Here is an 11,017-nt window from a genome sequence, read left to right on the forward strand (position 1 = left end):
CTGAAAGTTGCTTCATGTGCAGACTTTGAAGTATAGATTCAGCAAGGGCTCCAGATGTTAACATTTCTACCTAAGATACCTGCTATGGTTTGGATATTTGTCTCTTCCATACCTCATGTTGAAATTTGGTCTCCAGTGTTGGAGGTGGGAACTCGTGGTAGGTGTTTGGGTCATGGAAGCGGATCTGTCATGCGTAATGCTGTGGGTGGGGGTTGAGTGAGTTTTCTTACCATGTGATGATCTCTTTGCACATGCTGGCTTTGCTTCCACTTTCTGCAGTGACTTGAAGTAACCAGATGCCCTTACCAGATGCAGATGCCCAATCTTGAACTTCTTAAGCCACCAGAATTGTGAGCCAATAAGTCTCTTTTCTTTATAAACTTCCCAGGCTCAGATATTCTGTTAGAACAATACAAAGTGGAATAAAACAGTACCCAAACAAGACTTAGATGCCTAAGCTTGGGCTGGGAGAAAATAGAGTTATTAGAGTCTTTAGCCTGAAAAGGTCCTTGGAAAATTTCTTTGTCCCTATTCCTTTGCTACTGGTCGGGATCTTACACAAATCATCCCAGATAGAAGAGTCCCCAAAGATGGTGCAGCGTTCCTTAGTTATTATCTCAAGCGTCAATCTGGATTTAGGTATTTTGGTATCGGTATTTAGGCATATGGTATCTATAAAGAAGTAGTTAGTCGGGGGGCAGAGGCAGGCTGTGGGATCAGAAAGAGACCAGAGGTAGGGTGGAGAGAGGATGGAGAGAATGGGAAATTGGAAATCCAAGCGCCTAAGTTCTCTCACATTCCAGGCATTCTAAACGTGACGGCGCTGCTCTGGAGCAGACACAGCAGGATCCTGCTATGCTTCCTTGGCCAAATTACCACATGCCCTCAGGCTGCTGTTCCTCCTCTGTGGAATGGGGGAACTAGGAACCGCCATCACTGCCACCAACTACGCCACCACTGCAACTAACCTTTATCAGTGTTTTCTACCTGTCAGGTTCTTCCTGCGCATTTTCTCATTCAGTACTAACAGTAACCTGAGGGAAGTGTTCTTATCAAGTCCGTTTTACAGATGAGGAAATAAAGGCTCAGTGAGGTCAAGAAATATGCCCAAATTCATACATCCCCTAACGTCCCCCTGAAAGGATGAAATTATATAACTGGAAGTCCTACCCATCACTGCTCCATTTTATAGATGATCACTATATACTAACAAAAGCATAAAGCTCAGGCTTCCTAACAGGAAATGCAATGATTTAGCTTATAGCAAAGACCATTGACTTTCAGGGAGTTAGAGATACTGGGTTGTCAACCTAGACCTTGCTCTAAATCATCCAGAAACTTGAATTTGTCTTGCCTAGGACTTCATTTCTCCCTCGTGAAAATACAGGGTCCACGGAGAGGATTTCTCAGACTCTTTCAGGCACTCGTCTTCTGTAATTTTATGACTCTCATTTTCTTTGTCTGTAACTTCAGAGTCACAAAGAGATGTTCACTTGGATTGAAGTTACCCGAGATGGGCTCCACTGGTGTTGAGAGAAGAGTGAGAAGATGCAGGCTTAGTTTACGTAGAAAGGGGCAGGATTCAGATCAGAATGGCGTTCCCGCTTCTTTCTGCTTTTCTGTATCTCATACATCTTTCAAGACTCTGCGCTCAAGGTCCACATCATCTGGGAGGCTTTCCAGTGCCAGCCTGGCAGAGGGACTCCTTTGTAAATATAATCTCTGTGTGCAGCACAGTCTGAGCTGCATTAATTAATTCATTAACGTACTTATTTATACCTGCCTTTTGCCAAAGTGGCGTTATGGTGGCTTACACAGATATGTGAAACACAGTGTGATAACATGTATTAGAAGGAAATGGGAAAGGAAAATAGAAGAACAAAGGAAGGAATGTCACAGGGGATCAGGAATGAGGCTAATCCAGGGATGCAGAACTTGAAGCCCCTAGAAACCTACTACTGGCGGGCTCTGATTCAGAATCTAAAGTTTCCGGCAGCCAATCTGAACACAATTTACAGCGCCTGTAATACGGGAGAAAAAAAGAAGGAAAGAAAGAAGAGGAAAGAGAAAGAGAGAGAAAAGAATAAGGAAGAGGAGGACGAGGAGAGGAAGGGAGGGAGGGCGGGAGGGACAGAGGGAAGAATGTTCAGAAGAAGCCCAACTTTTCCTGATGCTGAACCAGAAAGAGGTTTTCCTGGAGTCCTTCCTAAGAGCTCTGTGTTATGTAAACAGCATCCTCACCACCCTCACAGTAGACTAGCTCCTCATTCCTTGAGGCTGCTCCCTGTAGCATCATCCTTCAACACAGGCCAAACTTTAGCTCAGAAAAACAGCTCCACAGGGGACCAGAGGGATATGGTCCAATAGACAGCTCTCTGCTGACCTGGCTAAACCCCGGGGCCGTTGTTGATACTTCTAGAGGGATGAATGTACTGCATCCTCTTCAGGCAATCTTTCATACAGTTTGTTTCTCTCAGCTGGGTTTTTGATGGACACTGCATGGCAGTGAGTTCAAGACTATATTCCCTGCCAAATACCTGAAGTGCAGCTATTGGGTTGCCAGTTAAAGGCGGACCCATATGCCTTACAAACACACAAACAGTTGAAATCCATCAACGTTGGAGTAGGGTTATCATTCTCTTATGAAAATTGATGAGCCTAACTAGGACCTATGCCTGATGAGGGCCACCCCCTTGGCTCTGGGCTGAGCTGAAGGAGTTTGCAGGGTATTTGATCTGCCTGCCAAGCCCCCAAGCCATGAGTGTCTGTCCTACAGGATGGGGTGATTGCTCTGGGAGTGGAGGCACTTGGATATTGCCATTTCTAAAATGAGAGGTTTTGTCTATAGGATCTCCAAGCTCCCCGCCAGCATGAACATTGCTCATTCTAGAAGGAAACTACTCCATGGGAGGAGGGCTGCTAAACACTAGAAAATCTGCCATTGGAACGGTAAAATTGTCTGTCTCAGAGTTGTAGAGACCCATGCTGTCTGGGGGAAATGGGAATGAATCTGCCTGGAGCCAGGGGGCTGGCCGATTGCCTCTGGAATGCTTACCGTGGTGCGCTCGGTGGTGGGTATGTAGCTGGTACATCTGTCTGTGTCTAAGAGTGCATGGCCTGGCCACAGCTGTCTGTGTTCACTTGGGTCCACATCTCCCTCTTCACGTGAAAACGTGTGTGTACACGAGTCCATGGTTATTCTACTCCTCCCCAGTGGCAGCCGTGGCACCGAGAGCCCCTCTCCAGAGTCTGCTGGGAAAGATATTAGGCAGCACAGGACTCCCCTCACAGAAACACAATGAACGTTCCTGCAAGCAGTTAGAAAGTCATGACTCTAACCCAGTGGTGTTCATGGAGGGGCTTCTTCAGAAGCAAAGCAGAGAAGACAGAACCAAAATCTTTGGGGTAATTAGGTTTCTGGAGTGCAGAAACCTCTTAAGTCATTGAGAGTCAGAAAGGACCCTGTCCTGAAATCATACATCAGGCCAGGCTGAGTCCCGAGGCTTCCCTGAACCACCCACTTCGCTCCCCACAGTAAACAGGCAGTTGGCCATGTGGCAGCCCCTCTTCACATTCCTGCATCACAGCTCCCCTTCCGTGGAGACCCAACCTGACCCACGTAAGAACACAGTTGTTACTTAGGAGGCACAGGGAGGCTGAGCTAGGGAGCTGATCTTCATGCCTTCGGGGCCAGGCTCCGCAAGCCCAAGAGATGGTCTTTTGTCTGGAGGGAGAGGGGTTCACGGAGTAGAAGGATGGCTGGGATAACTGAACAAAAATTTCTTTCACCTTGTGGGTCCTTGTCAAGGACCTAAAGGAAAACTTCCAACCTACTTCCTTCCAATTCTCAAACTGCCCCTTTGCCCACCCTCCACCGGTTATGGGCCTTGTGAGAGGCTGAAAGATTGGCAGGGGAGAGAGTGTAAATCATAAGAGGGGCAAGAATGGGCTGACCTTACTCCCAGCCTTCAGCCTTCCCTGCTTCCCTTAGAGGGAAGTGGGGCCCTCCTGGGTTCTCCTGTGTTCCCAGGAGTCCCAACTCCCACCTCCTTGCTTTTCCCTTAAGGGCTCAGTGTGAGGCCCTAGATAAAAGGTGTTTCCTGCCAGGGCTGTCAGAGAGCTAGCCCAGGTAGCAGTTAAGAAGAATAAAAGCAATCGGAATTCTCGGGCTGCAGTGGCACGCAGCCCTTCAGGGCATTTATGGAAAGTAGATTAAGAAATCTTTTTCCAGATAAGAGAGCCCTGTAAAGAGGCCAAAGAAAGGGAAAAACAGCCCCCTTTGATCACAAGGGATTGTAATTACTCAGATATTGATTGGGATAATAAGTTTGCCAAAACTCTAGAGAAGGAGAGATATTCCTGCAGGTATTTTGCTTTTGCAGAATTTGCCCGAGTTCTCCTGTGAAGTCAAAGTCAGTTTGGAGGCCTAGGCCTGGCCCTGAGTCCCGCAGAATGGAGTTGGAGGCCTTTTCCTCCCGGCAGAAGTTCATTGCAGGCTGGGGCTCACCACCCTCCTCCAGGGGCTGTTACCACTTTCATTATTAGCATGATCATTGCCATTATTAATAACCCCTGGGACCTAATGGGGTTGAGTGTGCAGTGAGGAGAACTGAAGTCAGCCTCCAGAAGAGCGTAAGGCCCTCAGCCTAGACTCCAGAATCTTCTTCAGTAGTTTCTCTACTTCTCTTCTAGAAGCCCTCTTTTTCAAATTTCCTCTGTACCAAACTCCCAGCTTGTGCATGTGTGCATGTATGCACACACACACACACACACACACACACGCGGACACACATGTGTACATACCCTACCTACACTCCCCCCACACTGACTGATCTTTCCTCAATTCTCACACATGCCCATCTGTCACACACAGTGGTGGAATTAGACCTTTGGCTTCGGGGTCAGACAGACCTGAGTTCAAGTCCTGCTCTGCCACTTACTAGCCCTGCAGTCCTGAGCAAACCTTCACCTTTCCCAGCCTCAGAGCCGTTTGCAGAATAGGAATAATATTACCTACCTCATCTCACGCAGTTCAGAGGATTAGATGAGACGATACGAAACATTTTGCTCAGCGCCTGCCTTATAAGAAGTGCTCCATATAAGTGTTAGCTATTGCTTCTGTTATTCTGCAGCCTTTCTCTGAGATTTCGCATGAATTCTTGCTTCTGCAAAGTTTTCTCTCATCATAGCTGTGAACCAAGGCTCTTGTCAATGTCCAAGGCCTAGCCCAGATCTCAGCTCTGTCCCTTCCAGTCTTCTCCTTGTGCTCCCAGTTGTCTGTATCTCTTACAACTCTTAATCACTGTTTGCTTTGAGTTCCGGTTTTGAGCTTGAGGACGACAGGGATGATATCTTCCTCATTGCATCTTCCTTACCCAATTCCGGAGTTTAGCACTCTGTACACCTTATATATAGTAAGCGTGCAACACGTTTTTTATTTTTTGTAATAATAGATACATTTACTGAGCAAGTATTATTGCCTTCCTTTTTATATACATTATTACATTTAATCCTCATAACGATTCTATCATGCAATTATGTACTGAAGCAATTATTCATGCAAAAAAAAAAAAAGAATTTCTTTTTTATAGATGTGGGAATTAAGACCCTGGAGAAATTAATCATTTACTGGTCACATAGCTGATGAGTGGATGAGCTTTGCTCCAAACACAGGACTATCAGTTTCCAAAGACTATGTGTCATGTACAACTAGGCTAAACCCAGCACACCTTTCATTGGCTATATCCTAACCCCAGCCAGGCTGCACACTAAGAAACTTTCAGCTCTTAGCATGCTTTGGTTCTATGAGTGGGAAGTAGCTACTGAGTAGCTTGGAAAGATTGCAACTCCATCGTGCTTGAGTCAAGAAACGCCCAGGGCAGCAGAGGCCAGCCTAGTTAAGCAGGGATGTAAATATTAGCACAGGTATTACATGAAAGGTCTTTAAAGAATATAAACAGCCTTGCCAAGGGGAAGACAGAGGACCCAAGGAGTCCAGCAGCAGCGTAGCATCAGAGGCACTTGGAAGAATATGGCGTGATGATGTGCCAGGAAGATTTGCCTGTCAACGAAAGACTCTCTAATACATCTCGGCTGACAAAAAGCAGAGGTCAGTTTCAATAGAAAAAAAGAAGGTCGGTTCCAATAGAAAAAAAAAATGCTGGTGAGGAACTGAGATTGAGGAGATAGCAGAGACCTGGCATTAGAGTTCTAGAAGTCCAGAAAGAGAAGAGTGAAGGGATACATCAAAATAAATGATTGATAATGCTAATAATAATAATAATACTGATTGATAATGTGATTGCTATGTGCCCAACACCGTGAAATGTAAGGAGGTGAGTAGCTGGGTAGTCATAACACGATAGACATGAGTATTTCAGAAACCAAGGTCACTCCTTTTTAATCTTTCTTGACTGTTGATACTTAAGGGGACTCCCAACCTCATCTGATTTTCTTTTTTGAGACTGAGTTTCGCTCTTTTTGCCTGGGCTGGAGTGTGATGGCACAACCTCGGCTCAACGCAACCTCCGCCTCCTGGGTTCAAGCGATTCTCCTGCCTCAGCCTCCCGAGTAGCTGGGATTACAGGCATGCACTACCATGCCCAGCTATTTTTGTATTTCTTTTAGTAGAGATGAGGTTTCTTCATGTTGGTCAAACTGGTCTCAAACTCCCGACCTCAGTGATCCGCCTGCCTCAGCCTCCCAAAGTGCTGGGATTACAGGCATGAGCCACCGTGCCCGGCTTCATCTGATTCTTTCAACAAGCATTTGTCTCATGTCTACCCTCTGCATGCCACTAGGATGTGCCCTGGGGAGATGGATGAAACTTGTTCTCAACCTGGAGGAACTCACAGTCTAGTGGTGGATAAGGAACATCCATACCTACAATGGAGTGAGATGTTTGTTAATAGAGATGTTTGCTATTATAGGTGTACAGGTGTGTTGGGAAATGGGAGGAAGGGTTCAGAGAAGAGGTGATATCTAAGTGGAGAATACTTTTCAGGATCTGGGAGTGAGGGTGGAGAGTGCAGGTAGCGCATTGTGAGCAGAGGCGACAGTTTCATAAAAGCTTGATGCTGTGAGAATGTATGTTCAAAATGGCTAAACGGGGACCCTTGCATGTCTAGGGTTGGGATATGTGAGAAGCTGCAGTAGGTAGGACCTGAAAGATATAGTGGGATAACATAGTGAAAAATATTTCAACGACATTGTTAAATCAATCATCATGTGTATTTATTGAGCATCTGCTATGTGCCAAGTATGGAAGCTGGTACTGGAACTACAATGAAAAGAAAAGCAGAGTCAGTCTCTGCTTCATCTATAGGATGACCACATGTTCCAGTTTCCTTCTTGTCCTGGAATAATTATTAAAAACAACTCCTTTCACTTTCAAAAGTGTTCCTGCTTACACTATAAGTTATATGGTCATGCTGCCTCAAAAATTTCAATCCACAGCATATAGACAAACATTGATCAAACAATCATCCAATATGTAACTTCAAATTGTGCTAGATATTATAAAAGAAAGATGCAGAGGGCCATGGCAGAAAGCACTGGAAAGAAGCTTCATTCTCCAAAGGAATTTAGACGTCTCTGAAGGCGAAACAGAGACAGATCAGATCTCAGTTTTAGAAGTTGTGGCATTTCTGTGCTTGTTGAAGATCTCTCTCTCTCTCTCTCTCTCTCTCTCTTTTCTTTTTATTTACTATTATTTTTTACAGTCGCTCTCTGTTGCCCAGGCTGGTGTGCAGTGGTGTGATCTTGGCTCATCTTTTTATTTATTTTTATTTTTTACAGTCTCTCTCTTGCCCAGGCTGGTGTGCGTGGTGTGATCTTGGCTCATCTTTTTATTTATTATTATTTTTTATAGTCTCTCTCTGTTGCCCAGGCTGGTGTGCAGTGGTGTGATCTTGGCTCACTGCAACTACCACCTCCCAGGCTCAAATAATCCTCCCATCTAAACCTCCCGAGTAGCTGGGACTACAGGCTCCTGCCACCACATCCAGCTAATTTTTGCCTTTTTTGTTTGTTTATAGAGATGGGATGTCTCATGTTGCCCAGGCTGGTCTCAAACTTCTGGACTCAAGTGACGTGCCCACCTCAGTCTCCCAAAGTGCTGGAATTACAGGCATGAGTCACTGTGTCTGGCCTCTCTCTCTTTCTCTTTAATGTCTCCTAGTTATTAACAATAAGAATTAGGAAAAAAAACCCTCTTTTTATTGTATAGCCTTTCACAATGTAGATGTACTTTTTCTCATCAGTGTTGCAGAGTGAAAAGTTCAAAGCAAATATGTTGGCCAAAGCTCACTTTCTGTCCTAGCTTTGCCTAGAGCCAGCTGCGTGACCTTGGACAAGTTACTTCTCCTGAGCCTTGGTTTTCTCATATTTTATTTTATTTTTATTTTGTTTTAGAGAAAGGGTCTCACTTTGTCACCCAGGCTAAAGTGCAGTGGTGGGATCATAGCTCACTGCAGACTCAAACTCTTGGGTCCAGGTGATCCTCCTGCTTCAGCGTCCTGAGTTGCTGGGATTATAAGTGCGAGCCACCACTCCAGCCTCAGGTGTTCTCATCTTTAGGAAGGGACTGGTCATTCCCACCTGCAAGGGTGGCTGTGAGGATTGGAAATATGATGATTAAAGTGACAAGTACAGTGCTGGCCACATGGTAGACATTCAAAAAACAGCACCTACTATTATTAGGTTTTCTGAGCTTGTGATTATCTCAGAATGGGTGCTATGACTGGTGGAGAAATGCATTTCATAGAATACACACCACTCTCTACAACAGGGGAGAGAGTGGAGATCAGTGGGCAAGGAAGGGAAGGGAAAGGACTGCTAGTGTTTCTGCTGCTAGAAGGAAATTGGGTTAGAAAACAAACACCTGCCCTTTTTAATTGGACTCTACATGGCCCTTAAGAACCAGAACCTAAATGCCTGGTGTGCTAAGCAGAATATGAAAGAGACATTTAATGGTGCATGCACCAAAAATCTAGACTGCCCTGCATAACCAGGATCTCCTAGGCACGTCTGGGGAAGTCAGGCAGCGAGGCTCCATCTAACTTTTGTCTTCTCTTCCTCATTCCTCGGGCTCGCATTTAACTCTCTCTATGGGCAAAAGAGGGCCCCTGATAGAGGGATGCAGGCAGACACTGCACCCAGTTAGCTGGAGAAGAGGGGACCGAGCAGGGGGTCGGAGGGAGGAGGAACAAGGAGTCTCCGCCCAGTGGTTGTTTTGGAGCTGTGAGTGCTGTGAGCACTTCTCCCCAGGTCTGGCTTGTGTCTTGACTGGGAGACCAGGCTGCTGGAGCCTGCGTCTCATTTTCTTTCCCATTTGCCTCCTGTGTTATTCTGCTGTGAGTTGGTTTTCAAGGGCTGCCATAACAAAGACCACAGCCTGGAAGGCAGTTTGTTTTCTCACTGCTCTGGAGGCTAGAAGTCCAAGATCAAGGCGTTGCCAGGATTGTTTCTTCTGAGGCCTCGCTCCTTGGCTTGTAAATGGCCACGCCCTCCCCGAATCTTCACATGGTCTTTTTTCATGCATTCCTGTCTGTGTCTAACCTCCTCCTTTTAAAATGCTGGTCATAATGGATTTGGGCCCACTCTAATGACCCCGTGTCACCTTAATTACCTCTGTAAAGGCTGGAGGTCTGTAAAGATCCTGTCTCCAAATACAGTCATATTCTGAGCTACGAGGTATTAGGACTTCAACATATGAATTTCACAGGGATGCAGTTTAGTTCATAACAGACAGCTGGGCAAGTTACATCTTTGGTTTTCGTCCCTCAAGAGAGGAAAAGTGGGTTGGTTGGCCTACTGAGCCTGTTTCCTTAGAGAGGAGTTGAATCAGGAAGCCGCAAACATCTCAAAACAGTGCAAACCCCTCTCTAAACCCTCTTAGCTTTGCCCTGAGCCAATGGGTAATCCACTGCCTGCTTTGGGGTTCCTGGATGCTTCCTCTTGCCTCCTCAAGCCTGCTCTTAGGATCTGGTATCTGCTTTGTTTTTGGTGGAGGAATAGGTGTCTAGTCTAAAATTACCTTTCCCCAGGACTGTTCAAATGTATTTGTCTTGTCTTTTGCAGATGTTCCTTTAACAGAAAGGAGCTCTCAGCCTCCAAAGATCTCGTGCAGAGAGCTCACCTACTGCAGAATGAGAGAGCCAAGGAAGTTGCTATGTTTTTTTCCATTCACCCCTTCCTTCCTCTGCAGGGAAAGGCAGGAGACCACACCTGTGTTTGTGATATCAGAGACACGCTGAGATCCACAAATGTGTCATTAGCCCACCAGGTTGGCACAGAATGGCTACATCTGAAGGTGATTTAACACAGGTAGAACCCTACTTACAGACGGGCAGGCTTCCAAGGATTTGCTTGTAGCTTAGTTATTATGAATCGGGAGTGTTTTCCTCTCATAGAAAAAGTGTTGAATGTAGGGGGAGGTTTTCAGGAGACTCCTCACAAATCTATTTAACTCACACATAATTAAAATATGAAATAAGACCATTTCTGCCCCCAACACCCAAATGTCACATGTCATTGTTCCATTGTGAAAGTATATTGTGAGTTCCAACTCTGTGTATCAGGACCAGTGCTTCTCACTTGTCAGTGTAGCTCACCTGACAGTAGCTTCTTGGAAAGAGGGTATTTCTGGGAGGGAAAGAAGGATGATATTGGGCCAGATACTTCTGGACACTAGTAAGACAATATGTAAAGAGTGTAAAATATTCACATTTTAAAAAGCAGGACCATATAGTTGATCACATTAGATCTCATGGTAACCCTGCAAGAATAAGTCTTATGATCTTTACTCCAGAGAAATGGGAGTATGAGACTCAGAGATGTCAAGAGGCACTTGAGGCTCACACAGCAGAGGCAGTTGCCGCTCTTAGAAGGGAGTGCATCTCACATCTGTATCTGACCTCCAGGTCAGTCTCTCTTCAGCTTGGCTGTGGTAGGGAATACAGCTCCTGAGTTTTATTGTGTCCAGCAATCCCAGCTAGTCTGTCTGGCAGGAGGCAGC

General features: G+C 45.6%; 2 long non-coding RNA genes across 2 annotated transcripts; both read right to left on the minus strand.

The window, feature by feature from the left end:
- Positions 1 to 230: 230 nt before the first annotated feature.
- LOC118145712 (uncharacterized) lies at positions 231 to 5,308 on the minus strand. The gene is made up of 3 exons (XR_004731026.3): positions 5,018 to 5,308; positions 3,056 to 3,249; positions 231 to 399 (listed from the first exon to the last, which is right to left on the minus strand). It is a non-coding gene; the product is annotated as an uncharacterized LOC118145712 (long non-coding RNA).
- A 2,171-nt stretch (positions 5,309 to 7,479) lies between these two features.
- LOC144577934 (uncharacterized) lies at positions 7,480 to 10,215 on the minus strand. Its single transcript, XR_013522768.1, has 2 exons — positions 10,037 to 10,215; positions 7,480 to 8,610 (listed from the first exon to the last, which is right to left on the minus strand). It is a non-coding gene; the product is annotated as an uncharacterized LOC144577934 (long non-coding RNA).
- Between the last annotated feature and the right edge of the window lie 802 nt (positions 10,216 to 11,017).

Source organism: Callithrix jacchus, chromosome 10 (genome assembly GCF_049354715.1).
Source record: "Callithrix jacchus isolate 240 chromosome 10, calJac240_pri, whole genome shotgun sequence".
Taxonomy (NCBI): Eukaryota; Metazoa; Chordata; class Mammalia; order Primates; family Cebidae; genus Callithrix; species Callithrix jacchus.